This window comes from Mastomys coucha, unplaced genomic scaffold (assembly GCF_008632895.1).
Source record: "Mastomys coucha isolate ucsf_1 unplaced genomic scaffold, UCSF_Mcou_1 pScaffold22, whole genome shotgun sequence".
In the NCBI taxonomy this organism is placed as follows: domain Eukaryota; kingdom Metazoa; phylum Chordata; class Mammalia; order Rodentia; family Muridae; genus Mastomys; species Mastomys coucha.
The window spans coordinates 265,785,671-265,798,688 of NW_022196905.1; the positions used below are offsets into that span (position 1 = coordinate 265,785,671).

Sequence of the window (13,018 nt, forward strand, 5' to 3'; positions counted from 1 at the left end):
GAGAGAGAGAATATGAATGAGTTAGATATTGGGTCAACACAGTGTCTTCTGGGTGAGACAGGGCTAATGTGCTTAGCACAGCACAGCAGCTGTGGTTGCCTGCACAGGTCCTTAACAAAATCAAGCCAGTCAGTATTCCAGCATGGCATGGAGTAGATAGGGGTTCCCTAGCCTGTACCACTAACTGAGGAGCCATGCATACTTTCCTTAGGGGTATGGCTCCTGGTAGGTCAACCAGGCACTAGTAGGTGGCCCCACACCCAGGAGTATATATATGGACAACATAAAATGAGTAAGATGGGTTAGTTAAAAAAAATTAAAAGTAAAAAGAGGACAGGAAGTTGGGGCCATGGTAGGAAGGTGTTGAGTGGATCTGGGAGGAGTTGAGGGGGTGCTAAACATGAGCAAAATACATGATATGTTATCCTAGAATTAAATATATCTGAAAGTCCATTATTTTTGGCTGAGAATAAAGGCAGGGTCATCTCTAGGAGGGTGGGGGCTTATCTGTTGCCCAGCATCCCCAATGAGTGAAGAGTGTTATCTAAATATTTGTCAGGGTAATAAATGTCAGTGTGTTTCCACCATGAGGTTTCTGTCATCTCATCTGTGGTGCACTGACTGGGATAGATAAACGTGGATTGCTGACCAGTGCCAGGGAGACACAGATCTATGCCAGGAAGTGGAGTGTGGGAAAGAACAGCTCAGTAGGAGGAGTGAGCCTGCCTTTCTAGGAGGTACAAACAGGCACACACATAGTAGGAGATAGGAGAGTCCAGCACCTTGGTCTGCAGGGACAGACAGAGACAGGCTTGTGGAGGTCTTGCCTGTGAGCCTCTCCAATCTGCCCTCACTGTTGTGAATCCTTGCCAGTAGATGGCAGAGCCACAGGAAGGGCTACCCCTGTCCTGGCATTCCTTTGAAGATACCATCATAGATCTCCTCCCTTGACTGAGGATAAGAGTCCTCTGGGAGGAGAGGGAGCTCCATTTCTGGCAACAGCGGTCCCAGGTACCTTCTAGCCTGGGCTGGCCACTCTCTCATGGCTATTTGGAGTTGCATGCAGAACACCAGTGTCTAGGGCCCTGCCTTGGTCCCTGCTGGTATTGTGACCATGTGGTGCTGTGGGACCTCAACCCAGAGCCCTCGCAGGGTGGGCTGGGCAGAGTTTGAGTGGAAGAGCCATAAGCTACAGTTGACTCACTGCTTGCCCAGGCTTCCAAGGAGGAAAGCAGAGGTAGGTATTGGGCCTTCTGGATGCTTGGAGTCTGTGCAGGTTATTTCCCTCAAACAGTTTAGGAATATTTGTTTTGAATCAGTCCTGTTTTGGATATCTAGGTGTAGGGGATTACCATGTGTGTTTGCGAGTGGGTAATCTGAGAAAGGATTTTATTGCTGTCATTGTTTTAAAAATACTTTTTTGTTATATAGGAACAAGCCAAGAGGTGGGTTTGGATTAAATGGTAGAAGGGAGCTGTTTCCAGGTCGCTTTGTTTGATCCGGAGCTTCCAGGGACCCGTGAGAGTGGGTTGTATTTCAGTGGGCATGCTCTTTCAGGTCAGAGTCTCCTTTGGTCTGAGTTGGATCTCTTCTTTGCTGCCTAGGGAGTGAATACACAGTGTAGATTTTCTTTTCTCAGCTGATGACTATCTTTAAGGATCTCCCAGGGTGGTTATTTGGATTCTTTTTTTTTGCTGTGTATGAAAGAAACAGTTATTTGGGGTCCCTGACCCTATTTTGAGCTGATGGATTGTTTTTTTCTGCAGTTTGGCTCCAATCCTGTTGGAATCATAGCCTATAACTTGGTGCAAAGCATTCTTTCCGTACACTTCAGGAAATGAAAGATATTATCTGATAGGTGGTGGTGGTGGTATGTGTGTGTGTGTGTCTGTGTGTGTATTTGTATGTGTGTGTCTGTGTATTTGTGTCTGTGTATATGTATGTATCTGTGTCTGTGTGTGGATGTGTGTATATGTGATTGTATATGTGAGTGTATGTGTGTGAATGTGTGTGTGTGTCTCTGTGTGTGTGTCTGTGTGTGTGTGTGTGTGATGTGTGTGTGTGTGATGTGTATACCTGCATGTCTGTATGTAGGCCAGAGATCAACCTCACATATTGTTTCTTGGACTCTGTTCATCCTTTTCTTAGACACTTTCTCATTGACCCTGGAATCACCAAGTATGCTAAGCTGACTGGCCAGTGAGTTCTAGGTATTTCCAGTATCTGCTGATCCTGGGATTACAGATACATGACACCATGCTTAGACTCTTTCAGAAGCCACGGCTTTAGGAGAGCAAACTCAGGTCCTTATGCTAGTGCCAAACAAGCTCTTCCCTCGACAAGACACTGTCTTCATTATCCATCTCCTCCAATTAAAAAAAAATCCTTTTCTTGGGTAAGGGTTTCCTCTTGGTTCAATTTCTCCTTTACATATTGGCCACTTTGGCCAGCTTTTTGGATCTTCTGGAAAAGGCGGCCGTGTGTCCTGGAGGGAATGACTTACATTTCCAGACCTGGCTCTGCCATTCCTTTGGTTACGTTTAGTATTTCATCTCTGATACAAAATGAAGCTGAAGACCTTCCTTGTAAGTCTGCATGAGTAGCCCAGAGGTATGCTCAACTATAGGCTTACCCACCTGTGACCCTTCACCAGATGAACTCAGGGCTTGAGAGAGATGGGGTGTACCACCTGGTACTAGCCTTCAGGGAGCTGTTGATAGCAGAGCTGTGGATGAAGCCTTCGAGGCTAGCGGCTGGCTGTCCTGTAGTCTGCCTTGGCTGGGATGTGTTACATATCCAGTGTCTCACATGTTTTTTCCTTTCTCTCACTGTCAGGTGGCAGTACTGGCTAATCCTACTTCCTCACAATCCCTGGGACTGGAGGCATGATGCCAGGGTATCCTGGCTCCCAGATAAACTAATCTGTGGGTGTGAGCAGAGGTGTCCAAGCTGTAGTTGGGTCTCCTCACCACAGGGGAACTGTCTGTCTGGTTTCTTTCATCCTTATGTTTCTTGTCATATGGACTATAAGATGGATTAATTGATGGGGATTCTTTAGTCAGGCTGGAAAACTGGAGGATGAAGGAAGAGCAGCAAGCTTGTTTATGTACTTTCCTGGGCTGTTAGCAAAGCACAGGGCTGTTTGTTGATTAAATTATGTGTGTGTGTGTGTGTGTGTGTGTGTATGTATATATCTCATATATATCATTCACATATATATATCATTCACATATATAAAACATTCATTCATATGTATATATCTATATCACAGTGTTTGTTCTTTGTTCTGCATTTTAAGAAAGCTCATAAAAAGTCCCTTTGTTCACCTTACCAATGAGAAAAGCAGAATACTGTAGGAACACAAGAAACAGGCTGTTCAGTACAAGTCAGTGTCTAGATAAGTACCTGCGGGCTGAAGCTTGTGTCACAGAGGACGTTTCTAGATCAGAAATGGGGATATCAATACAACTAGGGTAGTTCAGAATTCGGATAGAGTGGTATTCTGGTGAGGAACAGGTATGTCCCAGGTGGCGGAAGGCAGGCTGGGGGCAGGGTGTTATGTGCTCTAAGCCCGTGACTGTTATTGGAGCCAAGTGAGATGAGGTGACAGGTATTCAGTAATTGCAGTATTGAGTGCTCAGTACTGAGCAAGACCGAGAAGCAGTAGGAAAGGAAGAGATGCATTCACTGGTTGTTTAAATGGCTAGACAAAAGATTGAAGGGAAAATCAAAGTTGGGGGAGCAGTTCCAGTTCATAGAGATTCTAGGGGTTATCTTCACTGAACAGATAGTGTTCTGGGGAATCCCCCCCGCCTTTTTTTTTTTTTTTTTTAAATTTAAAGAAAGGGTCTCGTATAGACCAAGCTGGCCTGGAACTGCCAAGGATGACCTTGAATCTGCTCTTCCTGCCTTCCTGTTCCAAGTGCTGGGGTCATCGGCACACACCATCACACCTGGTTTATGTGTGCTGGGAATGGAATGCAGTCTTCATGCATGCTAGGCAAGCCATCTACCAACCGAGCCACATCTCCAGTCCTGGGGAAAAAGCTTGAGTTGCTGTTCAGTGTTCCATGGGTTGGATGGGCTCAGCTTGTTTCAGATAACTTCATGTTTAGCTTAGTTTAGCCACATTTATCTTCCCATATTCGTAGCTATTGGATATGTAGAAAGTTTCAATTTCAAGCCTTTAAAAAGATTTGTTTACAATGATACCAAATCCCTCTCTGCATAGCCGGTTGGAGGTTGAGCTCAGTGGATAGGTTAATTGCTTTGCACGTGTAATGCCTTCTAGTTTGCCCTGAGCATCAATTAAAAATTTCCATTCCTGGCTCCCCTCTCACATGCCTGACGGTTTTGCACCCTGGCACACTGATTAGGCTTCCTGTGTTCTCATGAATTTGGTCACCACAGTAGTGTGAAGTTACTCTGGTTTCCAGTGTGTTATGGGACAGTCCAAGAATAGTTGGGGATCAGCCATATCTGCTGACAGCTGTCCAGGCTGAGCAGTGGGAGTTATGGTGGGTATGTGCTGTGTGATGATGATGTTCCACAGGACACATCCCAGTTCCCATCCTGGGCTCAGTCTCTGCAGAGAAGTCTCTCCTCAGATTCTAGCTCCAGCATCTCCACCCTCCCATGGCCTGCCGCCCACCATCTGTGCCCTGGGCTATGCTTCCACCTCCTTTAGTCAGTCAGTATGGGGACCATAGCTTTCTTTGCTCAGGAACCTCAGCTCTTCCTTTCTTAAAACCAGTTCTCTGTGTTAACTTTCTTGGTTATAAGACTTGGGACAATTTATATTTTCCTAGATTCATGTTGTACAGTGTTTCCTTTTGAATGCTTGTCTACATCTTTATTGAGAACAAACTAATTGTAAGTGTGTGGGTTTGTACGTATGCATGTTCATGGGTGTTTATGTTGCTAGGGGTGTGTGTGTGAGTGCATGTGTGTATGTATGTGTGTGTGTATGAATGTGTGAGTGTATGTATGTGAGTACATGTGTGTGTGTGAGTCTGTGTGTGGGTGTGCATGTGTTTGTATGTGTGAATGTGTGTGTGAATGTCTGTGAGTATGTATGTGTGTGTATCTGTGAGTATGTATGTGTGAGTATGTGTGTATATATGAGTACGTGTGTGTGAGAGTGTGTTTGTGTATGTATGAGTGCATCTGTGTGTGTATGTTTGTGTATGTATGAGTGCATGTGTGTATATGTTTGTGTGTGTGTATGTGTGTGAATGTGTGTGCATGTGTATGTGAGTATGTATGTGTGAGTGTGTGTGTGTGAGAGAGTGTATGTGAATGTATGTGTGAGTGAGTGTGTGAGTATGTGTGGTATGTATGTGTGAATGTGTGAATGTGCATGTGTTTGTAGGATGTGGCTGAGATTATAGGCCTGTCCCATCCTATCTAATACATGTAAAAACGTTTCAAGTCATCATAAAAGACATTGGGGAACTACTTGGAAACTGTTACTTGTGAGCGTGTGTGTGTGTGTGTGTGTGTGTGTGTGTGTGTGTGTGTGTGTGTGTAGGATGGAGAACAACTTTGGTAGCATATGGAAGAACACTGTCCACTTCTGTTGAAGCAGGGTCTCATTGACTTGGAATTCACCGATTAGGTTTCACTCTCTGGCCATCTGGTCAGTGAGCACCAGGGCTGCTCCTCTTCCTGCTTCTCAGGCACTGGTATTACAAGCACGAGCCCCTTCACCTGGAGGGTTTCCATTGTTCTGGGGATTGGACTCTGGTCCTCTTGCTCGCAAGGCAAGCACTTTGCCAACTGAGCTGTCCTCTATCTTGAACAGGCTATTTTAAAATAATAGCCAATGTCTTGACACTTCATTTATGGATATTTCATAATATATTCCTTAAGAAGAGCATTTCTTTCACTATTCACAAGACCATTATTACAACTGGGAAAGTTAACAACTTCTAACAAGTATTTGGTACATAATTTACAGTAACAGTTTCCAAGTAGCTCCCCAATGTCTTTTATGATGACTTTAAACTTTTTTGCATGTATTAGATAGGATGGGACAGGCCTATCATCCCAACTATCTGTTCAGGGAAGGCCTGCTTGTACTATAGAGAGCAAATTAAAGACCAGCTTTTGAAACCGAGTGAGACACTGTCTCAGGGTTAAGCTAGGGATGTGTCTCAGTAGTGGTAGAGTACATACATAGCATGTGGAAGGGCCCAGGTTCATTCCCCATACTACAACCTTTAAAAAAGGTGGTAATTCGAATGGCAACTGGAGCCTTGTGCTTCTAGGTATGAGCTCTAGCATTGAGTCACATTCCTAGCCTGACTTTCTTTTCTTTTTTAAAAACTCTAACAAGGATCCAGCTAAGAATATCATTATAGTTTTTATTCCCTTTGATCTTGAACACTGTTATTTTAAAATGACAGACAACATTTTTCCTTAAAATAATTTGAGCCACTAATTTACCCATTGCCTACTTTCTTAGCTATTGACAGGGAATGGTGTTCACCTTCTTCTTATGTCACAAACAAGAAACCATGTTACAAAAGAAGTGCCATTAGGTACTTCTTCAGTATGACACTTCTCACGTATAATGCTTCTCATGTACATGTCAGCGGGCATTCCTTTCAAACATGAATGTGCTCTTACCTAACATTGCTCAGGTCATGACTGTTTAATATGACAAGTTCCTTTAACTGTCCTTTTCATGGGATTTTGTCTTGAGCGTCCTATGCTGTGCTTAGGTTAGCCAAAGGGGGCTCTCTCTCTGTTTCTCTGTCTCTACCACCATCTCTGTCTCTGTGTCTCTCTGTCTCTCTGTCTGTCTGTCTGTCTGTCTGTCTGTCTGTTTCTGTCTGTCTGTTTCTGTCTAGATTTCATTCACTTTTATTTTGAGTATGGGTGTTTTGCCTGTGTGTGTGAATTTTCATCCTGTCCAGTATATCCAGGGGTCAGAAGAGGGCATCAAATCCCTTGGAACTGGAGTTACAGACAGTGGCAAGCCTCCTTGTGGGTGCTGAGAACAGAAGTTGGGTCCTTTGGAGGAACAGGTTGTGTTCTTACCTGAATCATCTCTCCCCTAGCCCTGGGCCTTTTCTCTTTAAAGGATCACTTTAGTTATGTTTCTATAAAGCCTCTTATGTTTTGCTTTTGTCTGGTTACTTACTGCGCTCTCCATCCCCTGTGCTGCCTGTTAGGAAGGCTGTGAACTCATTGGGTTGACTCCAGAAGGTTCCAGTAGAATGGAGAAGAAAGCTGTGTCAAGAGCTCCTCCTTGGTAACAGATTTGTGGATTGCTGGGTGGTGTTGAGGCATCAGTGTGGGCATGGTTTGGGGTTGAGAAGAGCATAAGTCACTCCCAAAGAGGGATGCAGTGTTGGATTTCATTGTTGGATGTCAGCTGTGACCTCTGATCATCCACGTCCTCCACTCTCATTGAGAAGGCAACAGAAGCATGTTTACTCTTTAACCATGTTCTCACAGCAAGCTGACAGCTAGTTCTAAGTTCAAGGTAAAGGTGTTTGTTTCTGAAGTGGAAATGTGATTAAGGCAAAGCCACATAGGTCATGGCTGCTGCCTTGGAATACCACTGTTTCATTAAACAGCTGCCACAGGTTTACATCATGTGTTTAAAATTGTCTGTTCTGCTCCCAGGGTCTAAGCCATCAACAAAGGAGTACACATGGCTCCAGCTGCATATGTAGCAGAGGATGGCCTTGTCATACACCAATGGAAGGAGAGGTCCTTAGTCCTATGAAGGCTTGATAGATGCCCCAGTGCAGGGGAATCTCGGGCAGGGAGGTGGGAGTGGGTAGATGGGTGGAGAAACACCCTCATAGAAGCAGGGGGAGGGGGAGGATGTGATAGGGTGTTTCTGGGAGGGAGGGAAACCTGGAAAGGGGATAACATTTGAAATGTAAATAAAGAAAATACCCAATAAAAAAAATGTCTGTTCTGGCTTACAAATATTGGAGAGATAGTTACAATACTACCAAGAATGAAGAATACTTCCTTTGACTGGTCTACCAGCTTTCAAAAATGAAATGTTTTCTCTTTGTTTAGTTATTAGCAACTGTGTCTTAGGGATGTAATTACCTTGTGGCCAATCAGTTCAATGGATGCTTGCAGTGACTGTCTTATCATTTAAGGAAAATTCTCAAACAGTTTTCTGCTCTCTCTCTCTCTCTCTCTCTCTCTCTCTCTCTCTCTCTCTCACCTGTTCATCTGTATATCCATCTGTACATCTACCCTCCCATCCAGAAATGTTAGGAATGAGTGCAAGGTGCCTTCTCTAACAACCCATTCTTTTGGAATCTACCACCATATTTCTATATAAATTGCTTTATTTCTTGATGACTTTTTTTTTTAAAGGTAGTTTCTCACTATTTAGTTGACTGATCCTGTCCATTGCTCAGTGTGTACTTCCTTTCTCTCCACCCCAGAAAACCAGTCTTAGATCTCTGTCATGGTTTGTGTGTCCCTCTCATATACATATGCTTCTTAATAGACTGTCTTCCACCAATTGTAGTTATGGTTTTGGTTAGGTTAAAAGCCTAGTATTCTTTATAGTGGAATGCTGCTTGTAACTGAGCTGAGCCGCATGGCCCTCTCTTCACGTTTGTGCCACCCTTGAGACCTTCTGTGCTCTGACTCCTAACTCTGCCCCACTGCTGCTGCTAGAAGGCGGTGGTGTCTCAGTGAATTTGGATGTTATTTCCACATCATCCTGAGACATTTCACTTCAAGATCCTGGCATCTTCATCTTAGGTAGGTCATGTTCTAAGTCTGCTCCCCAACAGCTTTCTGGGGTCTTGTCACCATTCAGGGTCAGCTTCCCAGTGTTCTCTGTGGTACAGAGGATTCTTTTCCTTCACGCTGGCTGTCTGCTTCATAAGCCATGATGCTCTTGTGCACAGCCTAGTCCTTGTTTTGTCGGAACACATCTTCCAGAACTTTCCGGAGAAAGGGACAGTATAGGTTTCATTTCTAAGAAACAACAACTACCAAAATTGTTTTCTGTCTTTCAGTTTTGAAGGAGACAAGGCACGGGCTTCTACGGCACGGAGTTTTTCTCTAGGAGTTGTGAAGCCACTGGACTAAGCTAGTTTGCTGCCTGCTGACGCTTTTTTGTTTTTCCTTTTTAAGTTTTAAACGTCGGCGCATTTTGGGCTGGCGATGTATTTCATTGGGTTGGAACACCTGCCACCAAGTTTGACTATCCTAAGTACAGTTGCTGGAACCCACATGGTGGAAGGGGACAAGTTACTCTACAAGTTACTCTGTAACAGTCGCACATCACACATGTGCTCATGTGCGTGCACATGAATACACACACACACACACACACACACACACACACACACACCTCTAGACTTACAAGAACACCAAGCATGCCACCACACACAGGCTCCCCCCTTTCTCATCTTTCTGCCTCCATCTCAGGAATGCTGGGATTATAGGCATGTGCCCCCACACCAGTTTTTATGTGCTGCTGGGGATGGAACCTAGGGCCTCATGCTTGCTAGCAGGTAGTCTGCCAACTGAGCCTCAGGCTGTTCATTAGCAGTGGGTTGTTTGAGATGTTGGATGTATTCCAACTGTATTTTGTCATATAGTTACCCAATATTTTGGTGGGGATTCTTGTATTTTGACACATTGCATATTATGGTGTGGTCTGAGGCTCCTGCTTTCTCTGCAGGTCTTACGGGAGCAGGCGACATTTATAGTAGACCAGGCAAGTATGTCGTGGACAGTGCAGTATAGGGGGTGTACCCTTGTTAGTTACTCTTTGAGTCTAATGTGTAGTCTGAGAGGATTCCTGTGCCACAGTCTGTTGTGGCTTTGGCCTCCATTGCTGGCCCCTCTCTTACAGTAGGGGTGCATGCCCAGGAGTGGGATTTTCAGGCCTTGGTCATGCCTGCTTGGTCTTTAACTCTCATGTTGATATTTTATTACCCCATTCTTTCAGTTAAAGTATTACTTGAAGTTTGATCAAGGCTGTGTTAGATGTAGAGCTGAGCCTTTGCTGGCCTGGGCGTGTGCCTCAGTGGCAATGTACAGTGTCTTACTCACACCTGGTGCTCATAGCAGGGGACCAAGTCACAGTAAGAGCATCTGTGAGCAATGCGTCAGATACAGTAAAACTGGGTATCAGCTTTGACAGCCACAACTGTTACAACAGTAGGAATGGTGGGAGCAGGGAGTGTATTTATCAGAGAGTTGAAAAAGATGATTTTAACAAAAGAAAAAATTTAGGAAGAAAGAGAATGGTAATAAGATGAAAAGTTAGATTATTCAAAACTGGAGATAGTGGGGTAGATAGAAAGTAAAATGGGAGGTTAGATGTTAGGAGTGGAAGAGAGTTTGAATTTCCAGGATTCAGGAAATGTATACAGAAAGACTGCAAGTTCAAATCTAGCCTGTCTACATAGTTAGCTCAAATCCATCCTTGTCAACATAGTTAGTTCAATCCCAGCCTTGTCTACATAGTTAGCTCAAATCCAGCCTTGTCTACATAGTTAGCTCAAATCCAGCCTTGTCTACATAGTTAGCTCAAACCCAGCCTTGTCTACATAGTTAGTTCAAATCCATCCTTATCAACATAGTTAGTTCAAATCCAGCTTTGTTGACATAGTTCAAATTCAGCCTTGTCTACATAGGTATTTCAAATCCAGCTTTGTTGACATAGTTCAAATTCAGCCTAGTCTACATAGTTAGTTCCAGACAAGCCAGGGATACATAGAGTGGTAACTCAATTAAAAAAATCCAAAACAATCATCAGTGCCCTTTCTGGTCTTAATGCTGTGCAGGGAAGTCAATCCAGTTGCCCTTCTCACCTCTGTTTTTTTTTTTTTTAAATGAGGAGAGAGTCATTCATGTGCTCATTCTCTCTCCCTTCACTGAGCACATAAAAGCCTGATAAATGTAATAAGTATCTGACTGTTGAATTAGGGCCCCTCCTGATGTGGAATCAACAAGTCTCATGTTCAGAAAGCCTTGGTCAGTTCATGAGAAGATGGAAAAAAAACTTATGGAATTATTTTAGAGAAGAGACAGTGATTGGCAGTGTGAGATTTTGCTGGCAGATAAGAAGGATTGAGAAAAGGACCGATTGCATGTAGGGATGCAGAAGCTGCAGCTGACTGAGGAGCAATCTCGGAAGGAAACCTGACTGCAGCGGGACTGTATGAGATGACGACGTTTATGTGTGTACACCCACGTGTGTGCATGAACCATGCGTGTATTTGGAGGCTGGAGGGCAACCCCAGAGATTATCCTTCGGAACGCTATCTGGATGATTTGAGATTGGGGGGGGGAATGGCTGAGGGTTTCCTTTTCCTTATCCACCACAGACATTAGATAACTACATTGCCTGCACACAGTTAATATGCCGTTTGATTTAAAGACTGGGATCTTGGAAGGTGGTTTCTTTCGGGACTTTGGCTGCCAAACAAAGGTGGAAACAACAAGTTCTTAGACATTCAAAGTGGCGGTCTCAAAAACACCATGCGGGTGACATTGAAATTAGGGGATTGTGTGGATCAGTTAAGCCGCATAGTTGAAGAGTGTGCTTGTAGATGTGTGTTTGTTTGAATCTCTGTGTGTCTGTTTATGTATGTGTCTGCCTGTCTGTATATGTAGTGTAGTATGTGTGTCTGTTGTATGTCTGTCTGTCGGTTATGGTGTGTGTGTATTTATTTCGGTATATGTGTTGGTTAGTTTTATGGCAACTTGACATGAGCTATAGTAATTTGGGGAGAGGGATTCTCAGTTGGGAAAAATGCCTTCATCTGATTTGCCTGTAGGCAAAGTCTATGAAGCATTTTCTTGACTAGTGCTTCATATGAGTAGGCCTAGCTTCCTGGGGGCATCTACCTCTGTACTGACCCTAAATGGTATAAGAAAGCAGGCTGAACAAGCCATGAAAAGCAAGCCGGTAGCCAATAAATAGCACTCCTCTTCCATGTCTTTTGATTTAGTTCTGGCCTCTGGGTTCCTGCTTTGGGTTTCTTCAATGTACTGTGACCTACAACACATAAATGAAATAAGCCCTTTCTCTCCAAGTTGCTTTTTGTCATGGTAGTTGATTGTATTACTAGAAACCCTAACTAAAATAGCATATGGTGTGTGTGTGTTATGTCTGTGTGTTGTTTATGTATGCTCTGTATGTATATATATGCTTGTATATATCTGGTGTCTATGGTGTGTGCGCGTGTGTGTATGTAGCTTGTATCTCTGTGTGTTTTCAACCTTGATGAACAGTTAGTTCCCTTTACAGAGGTCCCATTAGCTGAGGTGATTTTCATGGCCCTGCTTATGTTATTGACTAGCAAGGTCTGAGCTGCTTGTCCCTCTGGCTAAACAGTGCCAGGAATAGTGATTCTCTATTTCTGCAACACATGCCGTGCATTAGTGGATCTGAGGCATGCCTGTGTTAGAGATGAGTTTGGGCAGCATCCAGAGAATGCTGACCCCTGCCACTGCTATGTTTTATAAAAAGAAAGAGAGAATCAGGAATGTTTGGTAGAGGTGAGGTATGGTGTAGGCCCATGTGGAGGCATCCCTTCCCCCTGAGGTACCAGCCATATGATGGATATAGTACAGAATAGAGTTTATTTAGGGCGTGGGGAGGGGAGTTGAGGGAGGGGGGTGTAAAGACCAGTCATGAACACAGAGAGAAGGGGGAGGGGAATGGGGAGAGAAGGGACAGAACAGGAAGAGGGTAAAAGAGTAAAAGAGTGAGGAGGGAGCAACCAGCACCTTTTATACTGAGTTAGGCATCCCTGGCTGTTGCCAGGTAACTGTGGGGCGGAGCCTAGAAGGAAGGCTAACAGCCACTACCTTGCAACATCTTGTCTCATAGATCTGGTGGAATCTGTACTTTTGCTAACACACTCATCCTTTGTCTTCAAGAAAAGATTGTATCAAACATCCCTTCTTAGGAAAGAACAGAGTGTTAATACAACTTTTGGGTAGCAATTCTGTGTCTTGGGGAAATCAGTTCATACTGGCAACATTTTTTGTATTTCCATATGAG

General features: G+C 44.0%; 1 protein-coding gene across 18 annotated transcripts in view; it reads left to right on the forward strand.

Annotated features, from left to right (window-relative positions):
- Pard3 (par-3 family cell polarity regulator) overlaps positions 1 to 13,018 on the forward strand; it is a 555,587-nt gene that overhangs the window by 89,279 nt on the left and 453,290 nt on the right. The gene's annotated exons all lie outside the window — the stretch shown is intronic.